Source organism: Papaver somniferum, chromosome 5, assembly GCF_003573695.1.
Source record: "Papaver somniferum cultivar HN1 chromosome 5, ASM357369v1, whole genome shotgun sequence".
Taxonomy (NCBI): domain Eukaryota; kingdom Viridiplantae; phylum Streptophyta; class Magnoliopsida; order Ranunculales; family Papaveraceae; genus Papaver; species Papaver somniferum.
This window is the reverse complement of record NC_039362.1, coordinates 195,080,295-195,100,854: the sequence shown is the minus strand read 5'-3', so window position 1 is coordinate 195,100,854 and position 20,560 is coordinate 195,080,295. Positions and strand designations below refer to the sequence as shown.

General features: G+C 38.9%; 3 long non-coding RNA genes across 4 annotated transcripts; all 3 read left to right on the top strand.

The window, feature by feature from the left end:
- Positions 1 to 3,386: 3,386 nt before the first annotated feature.
- LOC113278419 lies at positions 3,387 to 5,550 on the top strand. The gene is made up of 3 exons (XR_003325509.1): positions 3,387 to 4,785; positions 4,882 to 4,922; positions 5,439 to 5,550. It is a non-coding gene; the product is annotated as an uncharacterized LOC113278419 (long non-coding RNA).
- Positions 5,551 to 6,868: 1,318 nt separating this feature from the next.
- LOC113278418 lies at positions 6,869 to 8,617 on the top strand. 2 transcript variants are annotated; one of them, XR_003325507.1, is made up of 6 exons: positions 6,869 to 7,019; positions 7,100 to 7,161; positions 7,383 to 7,475; positions 7,803 to 7,862; positions 8,026 to 8,109; positions 8,461 to 8,617. It is a non-coding gene; the product is annotated as an uncharacterized LOC113278418 (long non-coding RNA). The 2 variants fall into 2 exon arrangements; XR_003325508.1 differs by having other exon boundaries at positions 7,093 to 7,161.
- Positions 8,618 to 9,969: 1,352 nt separating this feature from the next.
- On the top strand, positions 9,970 to 10,885 carry LOC113284183. The gene is made up of 2 exons (XR_003327976.1): positions 9,970 to 10,303; positions 10,444 to 10,885. It is a non-coding gene; the product is annotated as an uncharacterized LOC113284183 (long non-coding RNA).
- The last annotated feature ends 9,675 nt before the right edge of the window (positions 10,886 to 20,560 follow it).

The window sequence follows — 20,560 nt, the reverse complement described above, 5'->3', positions numbered from 1 at the left end:
GTTTGTGGAGGCATTCGAAGTCTTCATATGGCGATTACAAAGCGCATGCAGCTTAGCTCAGCTCCGATTTCCCAGCTAGCTTCCGTCCGACCCAATGTTGCAGTACAGCCGCTATGCAAATTCTGGGAACGATGATACAAAATCCGAAGAACAAATCCAACGATGGTGGTGTGAAATTTTGTTACTAACGATCAAAACCGGTGCAACACCAAACGAAGATTCATGGTCCGACGACAATGATCTGTGAAAACGAAGAGCTAGAGTCTTGTTACAATATCCAAAGTTCATCGACGCAAAGCTGAAGATCACCAAGCTATGATAGTGAAGAACCACTCGAGAGAAGTCACAATTCCAACTCAAAATCAACTTATTTTTTCTCCATTCTTAGGCAAGTAGATGATACGGCTGGATTGAGTACCTTCCAGAGCAACAAGACACCAAGCTAAATGTTGCAATTCAAGATAAAAACGACCTGAAGCCGCTGCCTAGTGTTGTTGCTGAGATGTAAGAATAATCAAATGCGGACACAGTCTTCACAAAGGATGAAAAGAAGCAATGTTGTGTATATACAGTAAAGGTACGGAGGAAGTCAGTTCATGAAGATGGCTTCCAAGCAAGATAGATGGCTCCAATCCTCCATTCCGATAATGCAAATTTGTTGTAGAGCCAGCTGCTCAATAATGACACAATCTTCACAAAGTTCAGAAGGACGCGCAGATTACAAAAAGTTCTGAATAACCAGACACTATCTCTTCCGGCGGCCATAGATACTCACTTAGACGAAGGGAGCATCTGTCTGCGTGTAAAGAAACACCAACAGCACCCTAAAGGACGAAGCTTCAAAACACGAAGCTTCAAAACACGAAGCTAAGGACGAATCTTCAAAACACGAAGCTTCAAAACGCGTCATCATAATTAACGAAGCTTCAAAACACGAAGCTAAGGACGAAGCTAAGCTTCAAAACACGAAGCTAAGGACGAAGCTTCAACACACGAAGCTAAGGACGAACATTCAAAACACGAAGCTAAGGACGAAGCTTCAAAACGCGTCATCATAATTAACGAAGCTTCAAAACACGAAGCTAAGTACGAAGCTTCAAAACACGAAGCTAAGTACGAAGCTTCAAAATACGAAGCTGATGACAAAACCTTCAAATTACGAAGCTAATGACGAAAGCTTTGTATCAGTACGATAGACTTGCCTTACATTAAGCATCAATGCTTAGTATGATATGAGAGTTTATGCTTCATTGTTTATAAGAATGATTCTTATACTTCCATTCATATGCAAAGTACGACAGTCATGACAGTATATATACTTTGTCGTACTATATATACTTCCTCAGACTGTCGTAGTTTACATGATTTGAGAATTTTGTGGGAGACCTCACATGCCCAAAGCTCATATGTAGGAGAAGATGAAGTAACCACGGATGCAGTGTAAACTCCCAAGTTCTTTTCGGTTTTTATGTGTAGGTACTTGATTTATAAGATGTAGACTCATCACACCCAAGCCGAAGCAAGGATGAAAAGGCACAACAAGGACGAGAAAAGTTCATCAGCGCCATCAACAGTGTGTGAGTTTGTTCAATTTGCAGCAGTTAGCAAAGTAGCTAGCATCTGCTCAACTAGGGGACGCAGCTGAAGGCGCACCACCACTGACCATTACAAGGCTCAATTCTGGAATAATTAAAGGATGCAATTCAAGCCCAACAATGCCAAATTTGTATACAGAAATACATATCCACACACCCCAGCGGCGCGAAGACAACTATTGTCCCAATCACAAGGGGTACACATATAGCATAAGCCTTGCAACCATTGACAGCAGCGGGGCGATTACTTTTGCTTTCACAAGCTTCGGCAACCAGCTTCCCAAACCAAAACGGGGCATACATCACACCCAACAAAAGAGTTTGCAAATATTTAGACTCCTTGCATCTTGTTTATATTAACATACATTGTTATATGCATTTGATACATTTCAATTCTGAATAATGCATACATTCCCATAAATTGGATACGTTTTTGGATACTAATGCATATAATGGAGAACCGGGGCAAGCACCACCGGTCTCATATCTTCATACTGGGTAAAGCGTTCACATGTAATCTCTCCGGACTCCCCTATAAGCGTCTATGAGTGTACGACCAGGGGGAAGGCTTCCATAAGAAAGAGATGCCCAACATGACATGCCTTTGGCAGCTCAGCGGAACGGGTGTTTGCAAAACATTCAGTTTTACACCACGTCTCCGGGAGATTTTCAACCCCCACCGTTCGGTAATCTCCTGGCCCGAGATTGGCCAACGGGGTGACAGGTTCAAACACTCATCTTACCTCAGCGACAATGGATTTACGATTCCCCACAATGCAGGAGCAAAATCAAACCATACAAATACTTAAATAAATTTGTTACTGCTCATAAGATGAATTTACCTTATTTATTATAATACAAAAAACTGATACGAAATGTTGTCCACTTACATTTTTGTGCCAGATATATTTGAGTAATCCTACGAGGTCCTATGACCCCAAATAATTCGGTGTTGTGAAGTAAAAGTTGTCGACACTACAATGTATAGGTTGTTGCTGCTCAACCGGCCTCACAAAGCATTTTCAACTTGAAGCATGCAACGGACAAGCACCAAGCCGGGTATTGAAAATGTCAAATGCCAAATACCAACAAAGAACAAGCCACGAAGAGTGCTTGTACCAGTACGATAAGAGTACAGAACCTTTCGACAAGGAGCGGCCGAAGGAAACAACAACCGAAGCATGAACGATTATGGTGAGAGGAATTTTTCTTAAGGATCGCTTATCATCGACCCTCAAGAAAAGGGGCAAATTGTATATACCAAATCATGCATCGTACACGTGGACGCTGATTAGAAGTCGCAGCTGGATATAAGCATACAACGGCGCACACCGAATCAGTTCTAAGTTAGCTTAGAATCTAAGCGGATGTCATTTTTGTAAATAACTAACATCCCTTTTCCTTATAAATAGGGGAAGATAAGGAAGAGAGAGGGGGGATTGGAGGGTGGAAGAAAGAGAGAGGAGTAAGAAACCCAATACCTCTGAAGAGAGGAATAATAGCTGGGTAGTATTAATACCTTCGTTCTATCTTCTACCTTCGTTTTACCTTCGCTTTACCTTCGGAACCTTCGTTTTACCTTTGGAACCTTCGTTATACCTTCGTTATACCTTCGTTACATCTTCGTTATACCTTCGGAACCTTCGTTTTACCTTCGTTTTACCTTTGGAACCTTCGTTATACCTTCGTTACATCTTCGTTATACCTTCGTTATTGAAACTTTCACTGAACATCATCATCATTAATGGGGTTCATCACCCTTGTAACAGATAAAGATCATAATAAAACTCTTTTACCCTCCCGTGGATGTAGACACTCCGATGTCGAACCACGTAAATTATGGTTGTGTGAAACTATTGTTATTTATTTATTTAAATTCATCTTCTACTTGCTGTTTTATGGTTTAGAACTAGATCCAATGATCTTGTTCGTTTGGTTGTTGCTACTAGAATAATGGTAGTAACAATTAAGCCGTGTTAGTATGAACTGCATGTTTTCTATAATAAAATCTCTATTTCCCCAATAAGAGTTATGGTGGTTTCCTACTTAATGAGAGTAATATTAGATCAGCTGATTCCAGTTGTGAACAGGACGTGAAGATGTACTCTTTGAGAGACAGATTACCTGGCCCGTACTTAATTTTCAATCCTCAATTTTCTTCGATCCTCAATTTTTCAATGACCCCACCCATGCGTATCTTCTCTGGGGTCGTTTGCATTACTATCAGAGATTATGAATTCCGCCCCATAATTTGTACATTGAAGGTCTCGTATCATATTATTATATATATGATGTGTGTTTTTTTATCCTATGGAGTCGTAAACATCTCCAACCAGCCGTTTTAAGACTCATGGCTAGCCGGCAAGGATAATAAAGGGTGGTTTCCTTTTTCTTTGTTCGACACGACTTTCGTTTTCTAGTTAAATTGGTTTTTTTTTAACCAATTATACGTTGTCAAATGTCTTCACCGAATCTCTCGTTTCACAAAACTCAAAAAAGCTTTGTTTCGACCAATAGGAAGCAAGGGTTTCCTCACCATTCAACGTGGGAGCACTACACCATTTTTCCGGAATCGCAACTAAAATTCGTAACGGCCCAGCAGCCGTTACAAAGTTTCCTGTTGCCGTTACGAAAGTTTTTCCAGATGCGTAACAGGGGTAGCTGTTACGAATCATAACATGCTAATTTTTAACGTGTGCTAATCACACGCTCGGTCACACTAGAGCCGGTAACATGGGTTTATTTTGTGCGTGTCATTCAGCTGTGTGCCGTTTTTTCCCACCCAACTTTGCTTTTGCTAGAGGATAATTCCTCCCCTGAAGAGATAAGGGATATGTCATCCAATACCATCGACTAAGCTCACCATTTCTCTTTTCCCTTTCTCTCTATCTTTTCTCTTCTCATCTCCTCCCCTGCAGAGATTGGGGTTTAACCAGTTTCGATCTGTTAATTCAATCATATGATAAATCGATCAAAGAGACTAGAGATTAGAGTCTTACAACAGTTTCGATCTGTTATTTCAATTATAATTTTTTTCGATTTGGGGTTTTCATTAATCGTGTTAATTCAATCGTCTGTTTTCTTTTCATTAGGGTTTTTCATTTTAGGGTTTTTTTTTATCTGATAAAGCTTATATGATTTCTTTTTCTGAAATCATTTTTAGAGTTTCATCTGTTGAAGAACTTGAGAGGTATTTATTTCATCATTTGTTAAATCAAATTTTAGGGTTTGAAAGATATATGGTTTGAAGGATATATACTAATCTGATTTTCTGATTTCATTTTAGGGTTTGAAAGATTGAAGAACTTTGAAGAACTAAAGTTGAAGGTATATGAATTGATTTGTTTAATTTTAATTTGTTTAATTTCTATTTTAGGGTTTCAGTTAGTATGAATTGCATTGTTTAATTTTAGAGAGATGAAGTTAGGGTTTGGAAATTGATTGAAGGTTCAATTTTGTAATAGATAAGAAGAAATCAAAGACTGGGTTTGGTGGTTTGAGAGGTGAATCGATGTTTTGAACTTTGATTAGAGACAAGGAATTGGAAATTATTTTCTGGTTCTGAGTATAGATGATGGTGATTAAGATGAAATTTATGGTTAGTGGTTGAAGTGATGATTCAGAAGTTTAATGAGGCATAACAAGGAATCAAGATAAATTACTTCAATCTAGCTAGGAATTCGATTTAACGTAAACTGTCTTTACCTCATAGAAGCATGTTATGTTATGTGACTAGCACCTGCAAGGCAATAACTAGAGAATTAGAATATGTGGACACGCGGACACGATAGACTTTATATATGTGAAATATATATTTATTATGAAGTAGCTGTTTTTCTCCAGATGGATACATGCTTCCATGTCTTATCAATACTTAGATGCCGACCACTCCGCATTTGAAGACTCGTCTTCCTATTACAATTGCTGCTAGCTTTGCAGCAGCACTGTTAGTGATTCTGCTCACCTTGTTCAGGCTAAATTTAAAAATTATGGTAAGGATTGTGGTCACCGGTTTAACCCAAAAAATTCTCATAAAATATGTTATGGCCTGTTTCTGCCGGATATGGATTGTTTACGTACTTTGATAATCAATACGAATGCTAAATTTATGTAGTAATGAAGCAGCAGTAGATTCATATCCTGCTGCGAAATGCTACATTTAAATTTTAACTCTAGTGTTTGATTAGGTGACGGATCAGCTAAGTTGATATATATTTGTATCTTAAAACAATCAGTTAGCAATGTGTTACCCTGTGACGGTACTAATTTTTACTTTTTTAAAAGAGACAGATATCTCCATTATTCCCAGAGTGTACTATGTTAGGTTGTTGTTTGAATCCAGTGATACCGCACTTTAGTGCTTGAGTTTTTCTAATTCTTCTGCTTAAGTTCTTTTGAAGTTTTCATGTTTCAAAGTTGTTTGGTTTTGTTTTCCATCCCTTTTGATGTAGTTTGGGTGCCTCCTTTTTTTGAAGGGCTTGTAGAATAAAGGAGATGTTCCTTCTTTTCGGAAAAGTTTGTGAAACCGTATGAGCAAGAAGCTCCTGCATTAATGAAGGTATTCCAAGGTAAGTTGAGTTGCCAGGTACTACTTCTGAAATGAGGATTTATTGAGATGAATACAGGGTATGTGTATTATCTGAACTTGACGTTCTTGTGTGTGTTTTCTTTCTGCCATTTATTTGATTGTTGGATTTTCTTGATGAATTTTTAGGTGATAATAGTTTCACGGAAACTTGCTACTTTTCTCGTTTGGCCTAAATGTTTATAATGTGCACGGACATTTTAAAACTTTTGTATGGATTAAGCTGTCTACGAGTTCATAATTTTCTAATCTTTTAATTGCTGGAACAAAAATTCATTCTAGAAAAATACAACTACATAAAACCGATCACACAAGAATTCTGTTAAGCTAGGATTTTTTTTCTTTCTTTTTTTCTTTCTTTTTTTGCATCTTTAAAAACGATACAATCATATTAAAAAGGACATGAACCAGAATAAGTAGGTCGACCTATGCAAATTGAGCTGAAATTGTTACTCAAGCAATTCCTAATTACATATGGTACTCATGATTCTGGTAGCATTGCCAGATCTTGTGATCGCCTTTTGGTGTTCAATTCAGGTTTGTAGAATGAAGGAAATAAATGTTACTTCGTCGTTGATGAGTCATATTCGCAGGGTTCAATACTTCCTATATCTGACAAGTTTAGCTCCATTGGTTCTCCTTCTAACTGCATTACACATTAAATTTTTGGTGCAGGATTGGATCACTTATTCTTGGACATGAATTCTATTTTTACATGGTCTAAGTAAGTGGTCGGGCTTCTGGAATCTCAACAGAATTTTCCATTTGCACATTAACATATGGCAAAGTTCGGACCAGTCAATTGAGGCAACATTAGGAGAAGGATTTGCTTGTAACTTGTAAGCATTTCAGTTGTATTCACTACGTTATCGTTGTACACCCACAATTTTCTTTTATCTTATTTTCAATTAGATTTCAGGGTAGGTGGTAACTCTTCGGTAAAGATTGTTCAGAGACACCACTTTACGTCTCACTTTAAAGGTATGGCAGTTGTGTCTCGTATTCAAGATAATCTTTTTTTTCTTTTGTGAAGGTGGTAGTTCTTCCTTTCATATGTTTTTCTTATTTTATCTATGGAGTTTTTTTCTGTGTATTTTTCATAAAATGCTTGTTATCAATTTCGATCATGAGCTTGAACTTGGTGGGGGTAAGCTTGTAGTTGAGTTGAAGGAGAAGTAAAAATTCTGGTGCATACTTTGCAGGGCCAACATGATGAGCTTGAAGCGAAGATTTTTGAGGAGAGGGCTGCTCGTGAAGCTAAATACCAGAAGCTTTATGAAAAACTTTTCCCCAAGGTATTTTTTGTGTTCTTTTATTTAGCAAGTTTGAATTCATATATAAATTTGTGTCTCCCTTATTAGTTTTCTATAGAGTTTATGGTCGTGAACACTGCACCATAGGCCTAAATTCCAAGATATGGATCTTGTCTGTTACTGCTTAGGTGGACTTAAAACCTTGGTACGCTTTAGGCCCCTAAACCATATAGGAAATTTTTCGTCGCCCATAAGCCTGTAATTCTCTTGGTAATGTTTAGTAGCAATGAAGTAATTAAGAACCATCTTTTTTCCTTTATATGTTTTATTAGTTCAGTTTGAAATTAAATCTTACTTTCTTCTTTGCAGAGAAAGGAGTACCACAACAATAGCATAAATCATGGGCTTGTTCTTGATTACAAAACCACAGTAAGTATTTCTCATTGTTCTTCTCCCCAATTTATATTTTTTTGAAGTTTTTTCTGCTTTTAACATAGGTTGGTATACATGCTTATGAAGTTTAAACTTAGCAGATACTTTTCATCTATAACTTTATGCATGGATTTCTGACTTGATGTCTTAAAATTTGCAGCTTCAAGTTGGTCTAGCTGTTGTTGTGCTTGAAGGCTTACTCCAGATTTTCTTATTTAAGTTCTTAGATGGCGTAACATCCTCGGTATGTATAATAATTCTGAAAAACCATAGATGTGATAACTATCACAGCTTACCGGTTCAATTGTTTGAAGCTGCAAGTTTTGAGTAACTTTCTACAGTATCTACTTATAGTGATTTTCAAGTGAGAATGAAATGAACTTAGGAATTGAAGTAGGTTTCCATGTATTCCCTAATGTAGTAGGTTTCTACGAAATGGAATGAACTTAGGAACTTAAGTAGGTTTCTACGAAATTAACAAGAACTTAATGTAGTATGATCCTCCACTTCTCTTACTAGCAGCAGTAACCTCATAACTTAGGGATGATTTTTTTGCACATACTTCCATCTAAGTATATGATTTTTGTGTTTGCAGTTTAATTGGATGATGCTCTGCTGCGACAAGTTTGGAGCAAAAAGGTTGGAGAACAAGGCAGACATTAGGTTGCAGTAAGTTTCTATGTACATTCTAAGTTAAATAAATTTGTGAACGTAGGAATTTCTATGAACTGATACTTAGAAGAATTTGTATACATTCCCCTAGTATTTGATACTTAGAAGAATTTAAGTTCTTTTTTGTATGAATCCTTTATATGAATCCATTTGAATGTGATAAGAATTGATTGAATGGAGATGAATTTGATTGAAGAAAATATTGTTGATTGTGAAGGATAAATGCAAGGTGTATGCAGGTCGTGGTTATTTGGAATTCCGGCGTATTCTGGCCGAGAATGAGTTGCCAGTCAACCTTGACCTGGTCACAATTAGTCATTGCCGACTGATTTGACCAGGTCAAGGTTGACCGGAAGTAATTTTTTTACAGTTACAAAAAATTCGTAAACTTGTTACAACGTCTTGTTACTAAATAAATTCGTAACGGCTGACATATGTGACGACAGTGCCACGTAGTAACGCTCTATGCTGTTACAAGGGCCGTTACAAAAAAAATCGTAACGGCTAGTTGGCCGTTACGAAAAATTATAGCACCCCCTTTCGTAACGGTCTCAAACTGTTACAACCCCGATTCTTAACGCCGAAAAACCGTTACGATTTGGAAAAAATGGTGTAGTGGAGATTTATTTGTCTAGGCCTTTAAGTCTTTAGATTTTGTGGCAGTCACCATCGAATCATTTTGAAGTTAAAGGATTAATTGTAACAATGTGAACATATATAAAAACAAATCCTCATCACCTTTAGCATTTCTCGTGATCACGATGGCTTTAGGACGAACCAAACATATGGTGCAAGCCAAAAGAGGGGATAAGGAAAAAAAAAAGTGAGAATATCTTCTTATCTTGTAATTTCAACCTCTGAAAGATGATCCATGATCGGGGAAACATTAATTTGTATTAAGGGAAGAAGTGTGTGGTAAAAAAGTCGCACTCCCCCTCTTATTAATATCACAAACAAAATAATTTTTCTTTTGATCGTAACAAATTAATTTTGCCATTAGTTATTTTCTTTTGGCTTTTATCTCCAAAGAAAAGGAGATCCATTAGTTATTTTCTTTTGGCTTTTATCTCCAAAGAAAAGGAGATGAAAATGGCTAAACCATCATTTTCTGTTAGAATACGGGTATCCAACTCAAAACGAATTGGCGATGAGTGGAGAGGCCCTAAGGATTATAAACCGCAGAATGTTAGATTGCCCAGACAATGTGAGACTAATAATCTCAACACGCCCCCTCACGTGTAGCCTCGTCGGGTCTAACACGTGGAAAGTAAATCGGATAACGCGGATTAAAGGCGCGGTCAAATAATTCGGGCATCCAACTCAAAACCAATTGGCAATGAGTGGACAGGCCCTAAGATCGTGCGGTTTATAACTTTTTCTTTCACCGTGGGGACTAAGACCCATGTGGTGGAATTGAACACCAAAAATTTGGTGGTGCGATGAATGTGGAGGAGAAAACAAAGAATATTGAGTCAGTATCACTAGCCTCTCTCGGTGCCTCTGTGTGTGTATATTAGGTTCATCAACCATAACACAACTCAACAGAATCTAAAATACTTCAGACGCAACTCCTAAGTTAATCAACCAAGGTTTACTCACTCTTTCTCTAGTGGTGAAAGAAGAAGAAGAAGATTTTGAGAAGATTTTTTAGGTTGTTCAACTAATTAGTTTCATGGATGCCAGGGTACATATTGTTCTTTCCATAGTTTGTAGGCCGACTCAATAATCAAGCACGATGGTATATCCTCTCAAAACAAATAGCAACAGTAAGTTTTATTAATTTTGATCTTCTACAATTGATTCTTTTAGGTGGTGTGGTCAATTTTGTTTCCTAAAGAAAACTTTCCAAATATTTTTTGATATTTTCAACTGATTCTTTTAGTTGTTGTGCTTTTTCTCCCTGAAGGAGCTGGCAGAGATCACCCAGCTTCAAACCCCTTTGGTTCCTGTGGAATGGGATCAAGTTGCCCAAGACTCTTGTCGTGATATTTTAGCAGACCGAGAAATGGCGCATGTAAAAGATCCTGAAAGGAATGTGGATTTTATGTGACAACATTCAATTCCATAGGGTCATGCAGGAGATCAGGACCTTTGTCACTTCTGATGCTCAAAATGTTGGAGATTATATTTTCAGTTTTTCACGGAGCGGAGAAGTTTCATTCATTCCTATTTAAGTCAACGGGCAAATGGTGTATGTACAAGAACATGAAAGGATCCGGCAAATTATGTGAAAAGTATCAAATGGTTCCATGAATTAAATGACGATGGATTTCCGAATTCTTTCTTGAATTTTCAGTGACCTAGGTTACTACGAAAATTTAAAAAAAAAAAAAAGGTAGAGGGAGAAAGAAAATGAGAGAGATCGGCTAGGTTATGTGAAAAGTATCAAATGGTTCCATGAATTGAACTGATTCTTTTAGTTGTTGTGCTTTTTCTCCCTGAAGGAGCTGGCAAAGATCACCCTGCTTCAAATCCATTTGGTTCCCGTGGAATGGGATCAAATTCCCCAAGACTCTTGTGGTGATATTTTAGGAGATCGGCAAATGGTCGTATGTAAAAGATCTTGAAAGGGAGCTTCATTCATTCCTCTTTTAAGACTTCTGTATAAGACAAACTTTGTCGGCATATGATGTGAGTTGCAGAGGACTTTTGCTACTGTTGAAGCTCGAGATTGGTATTGGAAAGAACTTTACTACTGGTAGTAGCATCTGAATTCGATATTTTAGTAGAACGGAAAATGGCGTATGTACAAGAACTTGAAATGGCCATAGGGTCATGCAGGAGATCAGGGCCTTCTTTGTAAGTTCTGATACTCCAAGCGGATTAAGGATAACTTTGAATGTAGTCGGGGAAAACCCCACAACTACACCCATGTAATAGTTCTCTTGGTTTAAGCATATATCATCTTTAAAATGTAAGATAAAGGTGCGGACAAATTTTTTGATAAGGGCGTTTATTGAAGGGGCATGGGGACCAATAATATATTGACACATATCTTTGATTCCCATGAATTATGATTTTCAAAAATACAAATAAGAATTAAGATAACAGATTTCCTCTCCAAAAATACATTTTTTTTGCATTTTTGGAAACATAATTCATGGCAATCAATGACATGTGTCAACATATCACTGGTCCCCATGCCCCCTTCAAAAAACACCCCCATCAAATTTTTTCTCCAAGAAATGTAAATAGACGCATGATTTTTTACCTAGTTCAGGGTTCAGGGGTTTATTATGAGTATGAAACGATCTACATTAACGGGTTGTTTATTATGAGTATGAAATTATATTGGCGTTACATGAAGACTCCATTAGAGAGTTTTTGTGTTTTTGTGGAGCTCTATCTCTAAATCGCGATGGAAGATGAAAGAGAAGAAGTATATGTGTCCCCCTTTCTCTCCTAATCTCGGATATTTGTGTTTAGTCGGGGCTATTTTGTTAACTTGCACACAGCCGCCAGAATCGTGACATGTGCACAAAGGATTATTGGTGTTCACATAATCCAAGTCGAATTCAAGGTTTTATTGCCAGCTTGACGCGACATGAGTGGATGGAGAATTGTGCGGTTACTCAAGCAGACAAATTTGATTAACATAAAGTGGAAAAATCACAACTAGAAATGTATGGTAACTTAGAATTTACATCATTGCGATGGGGATAAAAAAATATTTGAGCGGCCGATGGAGGTGATGGTATGCCTTTGATGGCTGTTGCCTTCTGGTACTCTTAATTACAAACAGCAAAATCTGTTGAATTTGGGAACTTTGTCATTTTGATGTGCTTCCTTAATTCTGGTGCAATTAATCCAATGTAGGGGCGAAATATCACACCATAGCGTCGCCCAAAGGGAATGATTTAATGGTGCGACGAAATGATATCCAACTCAATCCGTGGCGCAACATGGGAGCCGTACCAACTTAGCAATGTAGGATCATATATATATTACCAAGCCTAAGTTAGCTTGAGGTAGTAAATGTAATTTTCTCTCCTATCTACCGATTTACCCTAGTGTATGAAAAAGGGTCTTCTTTTATACACCCCTAAAAATACTAACGGTATCCCATTATTTATCTACCCCAAAAGTTATTGTGCTACCCATCTAATCTGTTAAATTCGTATACCCCGTCATCAAGAACAAAATCACAAACCCAAAGGAAAATATTATCTTCTTCCTCGCTCTCTCTTCACAGATCACCCACTAACTTAATAAGCTTAATTTTCTAACCTCTACTTTATCCCACAAAACCCTAGTTTTTCGTCTTGATTACCAAAAACCTAACCCTACAAAGCCTCATGGTCTCTCTTCTTCTGGTTGTCTCTCCGATATGATTTTTGGATCACGAGAAAAGAAAAAAAAAATAACATCCACGTATTTCTTCTGATCAAGAAGAACCCAAAAATCTAACCTCATATGAAGATTAAATCAACTAAATTAGACAAAACCCAGACAATCAATTCACCAGAATTGATCAAAATTTGAATCGATAGTATCTAATTCTATAACTTTTGATCAATATGAGGTCTAAAATCCTTATTCTTTCGTTGAATCAGAGATAAATGGGGTTTTCAAGTTTTTTGTTATATAATTGGAAGTATGGAATCTTAATATTTTATTTTGGGTCTATGGTGTATCGGTGGAGAGAAATCTCATGAATCCGTGGATTCGGTTCTTGCTTTCATGTGGAAGCCATCAAGCTCGAATCCAATAGTGGCGTGTTCTTCACTATTTACAATTGATACAACAGACTAAATCTGGGCTTTACCAAGGAATTTAGAGATCTTATCAATTATCATAAGTATTCTTGATTTTCCTTCACTTTTTTTTAGCCCTGTTAAACCTTTAATTCATGAGTCATGACCCATATAACAGGTCTCCTCTTTCATCTTCTATGAAGCAGAACTACAGAGGATAATAAAACATACAATAGGAATTGTTTACTGTGAAGAAATAACTTATTCTAGCAGGTATTTAGGAAGGGGTAGACGTATAAAAATTTCACTATTTTTTCCAAAAAAATTAACGTGCCATTAGTGTTTTTAGGGGTATATAAAGGAACTCCAAATCAAATTTGTCTGCTTGAGTAACCGCACAATTCTCCATCCAATCATGTCGCGTCAAGCTGGCAATAAAACCTTAAATTCGGCTTGAATTCTGTGAACACCAATAATCCTTTGTGCACATGTCACGATTCTGGCGGCTGTGTGCAAGTTAACAAAGTAGCCCCGGCTAAATACAGATATCCAAAATGCAACAAATATCTTCTCTATCCATTTTATCTTATCTCGGGGAAGCATAACTCGACGGTAGAGATGAAAAGTTAGATCCTTGGATTGGGATGTGGCAGCTATCGAGGGGACAACAACAGGTGACATATCTGATCAGCATTTAATACAGTGAGTTTTTCTCCATAGGCGTGGTCAAAGCACGTGGAAGAAGACGAGGTGGCAATGTCTGACTGGTGAAGGTTCACGGCAAATGGAGGCACAATCTGTATTAAGGTTGGGTAGTTCTCGAGGGCACGTGGCTGAGCTGAGGTGGCAAAACTCCACTGGGAATAACATGTGTCCAACGATGGTAGAAAATATACGGAAGATACATCAGATCTCGATGGACCTAAAAGCAGCGTAGATGTTCCAGATACCAAGCCTTATCACCAAAGAAGGGTCTTTCAGTTTGGAAGGAAGATCTAGGCTTAGTTTGGTATTGCTGCAGCTTTTGTAAAAGCGCTTTTCTGCTGTGCTATGCTGTGAGAAAAAAGTAATTAGACGTTTGGTAAAATATTAATTAAAGTTAAACCTGATTAAAAAAGCAATCAAAGTGTGTTTGGTAAAATATCATATTCAACCGTTGTTGTTGTAGCGAATGACAAAAACAGACATATCTCTCCAAATAATTTTATTTAATTTTATTGGGTTTAAAAATAATTAACTTTTTTAGTATTAAATATAAATATAAATATATATATATATATAACATTAAATTTACTAATTCTCACTATTATTAGGATTGTTAAAATTGTACTTAACTACTTTTTGATATACATATAATTTTCAAACAAAGAGTGAACCTAAAATTAAGTAATTATGTAATATTTATTTTTATTTTAATTATTGACAAATTAAATGAAATGGCAATAAAATAGCTTGAATATAAAAAATAATAATAAATGATTGTATATAAATTTAAGGGTAAATTCTGTTATTTATAAAATAAAATAAAATAAAATAAGGATAAAAAAGACAAATCAATCATTAAATTTAGGTGGGACCAAAGCTTATGCTTTTGTAGCTTTTAAAAGCTCATTCTACCCAGCTTTTAAAAGTATTTTGGAAGTTCTTTAGGTTAAAAGCACTTTAATTTTTTTAAACCAAACACTAATATCAAAAATTATTGACATATATAAGTTTTGAAAGTGTTTTTGGAAAATAAAAAGCATTACCAAACCCATCCCTAGTCTTAGTCTTAGGCACAAAAAATCTTATGAACGAGCAAAAAAATCTCTCCACCCTGGCAGAGTACTCCTTTGTTTTGAAAGTCTCTTTAATATGGATTCTACTTGGAGAAATTTTTTGATGGGGACGTTTTTTAAGGGGGCATGGGGACAAATGATACGTTGACACATGTCTTTGATATTAATAAATTATATTTCTAAAAATATCAAAGAAGTATATTTTTGGAGAGAACATTTGTTTTCTTAATTGTTATTGGTAATTTTAGAAACTGAATTCATGGAAATCAATTAATATCAAAGACATGTCTCTTCTACTTGCATGGTCTTGCATGTCATCTTGTTCCTGTTGGTTGTAATAAATCAGCTGACGCTCTAGAACCGGCTGCTCTTGTTTCTAAATTATGTGAGGAATGGTGGAATACTGGACCTCCAACATGCTTATTTCTTAATACCTGACCTCCCTATCTATGGATGTAGAACACAATATAAGCATGCTTTGTTTTTATTAAGGAAATAAAAATAAAGGTTACCTGTGTAGGAATGAATATCGCACATATCAATAAGTATGCGAAGTAAGGATTATCTGACGTAAGAGAAGACTATCGCACATGGCAGAGTTGAAGTGACGTATTGGATGATGTCAGCAAAGTCACGAGTAAAGTGTGATGATCTATGCGAAGTATAAGCTGTGCGAGAATGAGTGAGTATACATGAGCGAATGTAATGCACAGTGATTCCGAAAATAATGGGTCTCTTAGTTGTCATCCACTATGAGGAATCCTATATAAAGGAAATAAGTCATCACATAGAGGGAGAGATCTTTTAGTGCGAGTTAGACAAGAAACTAGGAGATAGAAAGTTTATTGAGAGAGCAAGTAAAGTCATTGTAATCATTTGTATCCAATTATAAACCTTGATAATTAATAAAGAATTCATTATGATTACTTAGGTTATTATTTAGATACATTAGGGTGTGGTTGTATGTTTTCCTGCAACTACATTTTTGGCGCCAGAAACAGCTTTGGGTGATAAATCCTAGTAGTAAATTCATAGAATCTTGGAAAAAGTAAGATATGGAAATTGAAGATGGTGAGACTTGGATCTACTATTGAACAGGGAACAACAGCTAGAAGGAGCACTAGAATTGCTGAAAGAAGAAGAATTACAAATCTTGGCCAACAAGAAGAAAGAGTAAGAGAAAATCAAGGAAACGAAAATCCAATTGGACCACAGCGTGAACAAGAGCGGAACAATGATATTGATTATGATAGAGTGAGCGTTCATACTTCGCAAACAAGTTCAACTGAAGAGGAAACACAAAGAACTGGAAATGCAGGAAGGATTGATGGTAATGATGAGAATATAACAATTGCAGAACTCACACAAAGATTGATCGCATAACGACAAAGAGAAGGTGAAGAGCGTGCGAATTTGATACGTCAGAATGATGACTTAAGAGAAGAGAATCTTAGATTGGAAGAACAGAGATCAAGAAGCGCTACACGATCAAGGTCGAGATCAAACAGGAGTTCATCAAGACAAATTCAATCTAATCAAGAAGATATTAGGCGAAGATAACACATGGAAGCAATTGAAGAAAACCTGCAAGTAGATGATAATCAACAGGACCAACAAAAGAGAAGGGATGTGGCTCAAGATTTGGGAACTAATCGATATGAGCATCCGCGTGAACTTCTACGTCGCACACATAATAATTTTGAAAGAGAAGAAGAGGATCCGAGGCAAGGACAGATGATATTGCATAGAAGATAAATGTTGAGAGAAGAGAACGAGCGCGAAAGGGAAATTACACGTGCGAGGAATGAAAGAGACAGAAAATGACGAAGGGAAGAAATTGAAGAGAGAGAATTGCAAGAAGCATTACGTCAAAATAATCATGATAATCGAGTAAGGTGGCGCGAAAGTCATCGCATGGATGATATAGAACAAGGATGGGTTGCACCACAAGAAAGAGAAATGTGAAGACGTCGACATGATCGCACAGGTGAAGAGGAACGATATGATAGAGCACAGATTGAAACGAACATTGAAAGGCATAGGAGAAGAAGAGAATAAGCTGAAGAATATGAGATACAAGAGGAAGTACGTCAGAATAATCATGAGAATAGACTGAGGCAAACAAGATTAAAGAGACCTATGCGCGAAGATATAGACCAAAGCTTCAGTGAAGAAATTCTTAAAGAAATTGTGGAATTAAGAGAAATGATGACTGCGAAAAGAAATGGCGGAAGGAGACAACTAGAGGAAGCAGTGGAGGAAGCTGGGAAAACTCCCTTTACAAGGCAGATTCAAAGGGCAGTGATACCGTCCAAGTGCAATTTACCAGCGTTCACTAGCATATTTGATGGAAGCGTCTGTGCAATACAACACGTGAAAGCTTACACCCGGTCTCTATTGCAATGAGAAAACAATGATGCAGTAATGTGTAAATATTTTGCTGCGAGCCTGGCAGGGGAAGCTTTGAAATGGTTTGAAGTATTACCAATAGAATCCATTGGGTCATTTCACCATTTACAGAACGTCTTTTTAGGACAATATATCATCAATAATATGTCAAGAAAAGGGACTGAGACGGCATTTGGACTTCGCAGAAAAACAAATGCGAGTTTGCGTCATCTAACAACAAGCCGGAGAACCATGTGTAGCGAAATGGGAAGACGAGTGGATGAGCGACACCTTATTCTTGCATTTATAAATGCTCTTTTCGCTACAGATTTACTATATACACAAATCTTTAGGATAAAGGATACCATAACAATGTCAGAGTTGCGCGAATTTCAATAGGAGTACATAGCACTTGAGGAAAAGCAAAGAGATATGGAGTCGTACCCAGTTGCAATACCTGATGCGAAAGGTGGAAATACAAGTTTACTCCTAAGACTGACAAATGTTGTTGCGAGTACGTCGCAGGGAAATCAAGGAAGGAACATTGCAGAAATGGAACAAAAGCTAATATCCATGGGTAGTTGTTTGAGGGTGAAAACGATTTCTGCTGATTTTGGTAATTTCGGGTGTGTGGGTGAGAAACGAGTTTAAACCCTAAACAATGTACTGCAAGGGAGTACTTCAGATTCGAGAGATCAATCTATACAAATCCGGCCTAAACCAAGAAATGGTCGTTCCAGACTTGCTTCGGTCACAAAGTGAAGGAGAAGGGTTGGTTTTGGGGAGGGAAGCGAAGAGAGTGTTGAGACCAGAATAGTTGATTCTGGAAGAGTAGTTGTTTTACGACTTGTATCAGAAAGTGGGAAGCTAACAAATGGAAAGCTGGTAAATATTTTCTGAGTGTTGTATATTCCTGACCTGAACTTGTTTTTCGGTGGAAATAGGTAAGACCTATTTATACAAGTCGAAGTGAAACGTACTCTGGTCTCATTAAGAAATGGAAAAAGGGTGAGTAAATGGGAGGAGGTGGTAACGGTAACGCCTGGAATTGATGTTCCATAAAAGAAAGTGCTTCACCATTACTCCCTGTATTTACTAACCGCCTCATCCTTATGACACTGTCTTGTAACGGGCATAGTGTACGCCGCACGCTGTAAACTGCCAAACCAATACCCAATGAGCATCCCCTAGTTTGTGACATGTGTTGATGTCTCGAGTGTTTTTGTGGAAAACACGTAGCATGTTGTTGTTGTTTGGCAAGTTGAGCTTGGGAGACTTGTCGGTTTGGTGGTGACCTTCGACGGTCGAGATTTTGCATCTTGAGAGGAAGGGTAGCCGTTGATCGTCGTACACCGTCGTTTTGGTAACCAGTGGCATGAAAGCATGGCCGACATAGCTTTAATATGGCCTAGTTTAGGCATGGCCAAAAGTTAGGGTTTTGCCTTTGTTTGGGCGCGACCAAACTAGGGCTTGGATTCCATGCGTTAGCTAGTAACCTTGGACGGCCAAGATATGCATCTAGGATGGAAGGTTGGCCGTTGATCTTCGCACGCCTTCATTTTGGTAGCCGCATAAGGAAGGACGGCATGGTGTGGCGCGACAAGGTGGTTGGCATGCAATTGGAACATGTGGCATGGCATTCCTTGGCGCGGTTTGGCGTGGCCAAAACTAGGGTTTTGGGCCAAAAGTGACCATGCGCTGTTTGGCAACCTTGGACAAGTAGGATTTGCATCTAGGATGGAAGGGTTGCCGTTGATTGTCGCACGCCTTCATTTTGGTAGCCGCATAGGGAAGGCAGACATGGTGTGACGCGGAAAGGTGGTTGGCATGCTATTGGCACATGTGGCATGGCATGCCTTGGCGCGGTTTGGCGTGGCCAAAAATAGGGTTTTGGGCCAAAGGTTACCATGCGCTGTTTGGCAACCTTGGACGGCTAGGATTCACATCTAGGATGGAAGGGTGGTCGTTGATCGTCGCACGCCTTCGTTTTCGTAGCCGCATAGGGAAGGTCGGTATGGTAGGGCCAAGGCAAGGTGTGGTTGGCTTGGCATGGTGGGGCCAAGGGTTTGGCATGCCATTGGCGTATGGTGCGGCTAGTATGGTTGGGGCCAAGGCAAGGTGCGGTTGTCTTGGCATGGTGGGGCCAAGGCAAATGGCGCGGACGGCTTGGCATAGTGGGGACAAAGGTTTGGCATGGACGGCTTGGCATGGTGGGGCCAAGGGTTTGTAATGCCATTGGCGCATGGTGCGGCTAGCATGGTTGGGGCCAAGGCAAGGTGCGGTTGGCTTGGCATGGTGGGGCCAAGGAAAATGGCGGTTGGCTTGGCATGGTGGGGCCAAAGGCTTGGCATGCCATTGGCGCATGGTGCGGCTAGCATGGTTGGGGCCAAGGCAAGGTGCGGTTGGCTTGGAATGGTGGGGCCAAGGGTTTGGCATGCCATTGGCGCATGGTGCGACTAGTATGGTTGGCATGCCTTGGCGTGGTAGACGTGGCTGGCATGGTTTTCCATTGGCACAGTGGTGCGGCTGGCATGGTTGGCATGCCTTGGCGAGGAGATGTGGCTGGCATGGTTTTCCATTGGCACAGTGGTGCAGCTGGCATGGTTTGCCATTGGCACAGAGGTGCGGCTGGCATGGTTAGCATGCCTTGGCGCAGAAATGTGGTTGGTATGGTTTGCCATTGGGACAGTGGTGCAGCTGGAATGGTTGGCATACCTTGGCGCGGAGATGTGGTTGGCATGGTTTGCCATTGGCACAGTGGTGCGGCTGGCATGCCTTGGCGCGGAAACGTGGATGGAATGGTTTGCCATTGGTACAGTGGTGCGGCTGGTATGGTTGGCATGCCTTGGCGCGGAAACGTGGATGGAATAGTTTTCCATTGGCACAGTGGTGCGGCTGGCATGGTTGGCATGCCTTGGCGCGGAGATGTGGATGGCATGGTTTGCCATTGGCACAGTGGTGCTGCTGGCATGGTTGGCATGCCTTGGCACGGAGATGTGGCTGGCATGGTTGGCATGCCTTGGCGCGGAGGGGCGGCAGGCATGGTTGGTATGCCTTGGCGCGGAAGTGTGGATGGCTTGGTTTGCCATTGGCACAGTGGTGCGGATGACATGGTTGGCATGCGTTGGCGCGGAGATGTGGCTGGCATGGTTTTCCATTGGTA